The 2869-nt window shown below is 57.4% G+C and overlaps 1 pseudogene; it reads right to left on the bottom strand.

Annotated features, from left to right (window-relative positions):
- Positions 1 to 1820, bottom strand: part of LOC119292893 — a 5744-nt pseudogene extending 3924 nt beyond the window's left edge.
- Positions 1821 to 2869: the final 1049 nt, after the last annotated feature.

Here is a 2869-nt window from a genome sequence, read left to right as displayed (position 1 = left end):
CCCTTTATGTGGTGTCGCTAAGACGCCCGACTGTGGCATTTCTTTTAAAGCCCTTTATGTGGTGTCGCTAAGACGCCCGACTGTGGCATTTCTTTTAAAGCCCTTTATGTGGTGTCGCTAAGACGCCCGACTGTGGCATTTCTTTTAAAGCCCTTTATGTGGTGTCGCTAAGACGCCCGACTGTGGCATGCTTGTTATTTATTTTATAATTTTAATACTACTATGTTATTGCATATTCATAAGTAACATGCTCGCACGCATCATAGTTTTATTTACCTTTTGTGACTGACGTCATGAGCATAAAATATTTTCAGTACATCATTGTTATATTATACCTGTGTTCGTAATGTTTGCGAGTATATTCAAAGTACTCACTGGCTTGTCCCTGGGTATTGTCTTGGCCAGATTTTCTTGCGCGGAGAGGAGCGACCGTGCCGACATTCCCGGAACCTAAGCAACAGTGATAGCAGCCTCGCGAAGATAGGAGTTAACCTGGTCAGCTGTTCCTGTGGGAATTGGAGTCCCATTGACACTGATGATCCACAAACCGCTTCCGCCATCAACCTTTAGAAACCATTTGTTGTACTCACAGGCCAGAATGGTCTTGTACTTCATATTTTGTATATTGCTTGGAATTTCTGTATCAAGTTGGTGCCTCATCAGCTAACAGTTATCCCGGGGCTGGTGAGCACAAGGGCCATTTTCTGGAAATTAATACCCGAAGAATCGGTCCCCACACAAGCTGCGAGCAGCCTGGCGAGCGATGGTGGCATCCCTTGGAAGACCACCGCATTTCGATGCTTCCAAAGCTGCCAGTAGCAGAGTAGCAGGAAGGTGGAGCCCGTCGCAACGGGCACCCGAGGCGGGGGAGTGAGCATGTGAAGCTGCCTAACAGAGGTGGCCTCGAGGGAGGTCTTTCCAACCACCCTCCAGAAGCGTCGGGCGAACGCACAGCCGAAGATGAGGTGATCCACCGTCTCAAGGGGTGAGGAAGATAAGGGGCAACCAGCGCCCACGTCTTCGACAATGTGCTTGCGAAGAAGGACGTCCCGCGTGTGCACCCTGGCTTGCACCAGAAGCCAGGCGAAGAACCGGACACGGCTCGGAGCAAAATTCTGCCAAACGAAATCCACGAAGGGCACCTGCAGCCCCCCAAAGTGGCACAACTGGTACACGTCGGCCGACGAGAGGATCTTGGCCTTGGCGTAGCCGGGGCATAGATCCCGCTCGTCGGGTGCCTCCGAGAGGGTCACCCCCTCCAAGGCCCGAAGAAGGATGTCACGGTCGCGAGCCCCGGCATGGTTCAGCCGAGGTACCAGCACCCCATCGATGCCGCCGCTGAGGACTTGCGCCACCGAGGCCTCCGGTACGGTGGCGTGGGAAAAAAGAGACGGCAGCTGCCAGACGAGGGCGCCCCCTGGTAACCAAGCGTCTATCCAGAAGGCGGTTGTCCGTCCATTCCCCACTTGGACGGAGGAGAGAGCTCCGTACACTGGCATCAGGTCGGCCAGGGAGGCCCAGTGTGCCCCTGGGAGGGCCGACGCCGCCATCAGGGTGAGGAGGGAGCGCCCAAGCTCCGCCCAGACCCAGGCACCCCAGGGGGAGTCTTGCTGCGAGTGTAGCCGGTGCACCAATTTCAGCAAAAGGGAGCGGTTTTGGACCGGTAGAGCTCGCACTCCAAGCCCACCCTCGTTTTTTGGCCGGACCACCTTCTCCTAGGCGACTAGGCACTGGGCACCAGAGGCCGTCTCCACCGGCGTCCATAGGAAGGAACGTCGAAGCGCGTCCAGGGCATGCAGCACCGACGGCAGCAACTCCATTGCCGCCATGGTGTAGGTGGGCAGCGCGTCTAGGACGGCATTCAGCAGGACGAGACGCCCCCCGAAGGAGAGCAGCTGTGCTCGCCACCCGGAAAGGTAGCGCTCGGCCTTGGCGATGAGGGGAAGGAAATCCTCCAGTGTGAGCTTGCGGTTAGAGAGGGGGAGCCCGAGGTACACCTACGGGAAGCTCCCAACCTGACAGCCAAGGACCTGCACCATGTCCTGGAGATCGTCCAACGAGATATGCATCGGCACCACCGTGCTCTTGTGGAAGTTTATGACAAGCCTCGTAGCCGCCGCGAAGTCGTCCAAGATTCCCTTGAGGCGCCTGACAGCGCCCAGGTCAGCTCGAAGGACGATGAGGGTATCGTCGGTGTACTGGAGCACTAGAGGGGGCCCGCCAGCCAGTAGGGGGTGAGCCATCCCTCCGTCGCTCTTGATCATCCTTTGCAGCACATCGGCCACGAGCAAGAAGAGGTAGGGGGAGATGGGATCCCCCCTGCCGCAGCCCCTTCTTGCAGGAGATCCAACGCCCCGGCACCCCATTCAGGAGGACCGAGGACAAGGACGACCGGAAGATGGCGTCCATCCAGTCACACCAGCGCCTCGGAAAGCCTCGCACCTCCATGATCTTTCGGAGGCTTTGCCAGTTGATGGAGTCAAAAGCCTTCGCGAAATCCAGCTTGAGGTCGAGAGTCGGTGCCTTTCGCCGGTCACAGCACTGGACGACCTCGGCGGCATAGACGAAATTCTCTGAGATGCTCCGCCCTTTGATAAAGCCGGACTGGTCCACATCGATGAGCTCCGTGATTTGCCTCTGGAGGGGCGGGTCGTCAACGCCTTGCAAACCAACTTGATGTCACAGTTTTGCAGCGAGACAGGCCGGAATCCACCCGGTGCGAGGACCCCATCGCCCTTAGGCAGGAGGACAATAAGTGCACGGTTGATGCAGGTGAGGTCGACCGATGAGGTGAATACCCCATCAAACAACCGCATGACATCGCTGGCAACTGTCGCCCAGGCAGCCTGGTAGAACGCCGGCCCCAAGC

The sequence above is a fragment of the Triticum dicoccoides genome, chromosome 4B, assembly GCF_002162155.2.
Source record: "Triticum dicoccoides isolate Atlit2015 ecotype Zavitan chromosome 4B, WEW_v2.0, whole genome shotgun sequence".
In the NCBI taxonomy this organism is placed as follows: domain Eukaryota; kingdom Viridiplantae; phylum Streptophyta; class Magnoliopsida; order Poales; family Poaceae; genus Triticum; species Triticum dicoccoides.
Note: the sequence above shows the minus strand (reverse complement) of the source record. Positions and strands in the feature narration are given on the sequence as shown.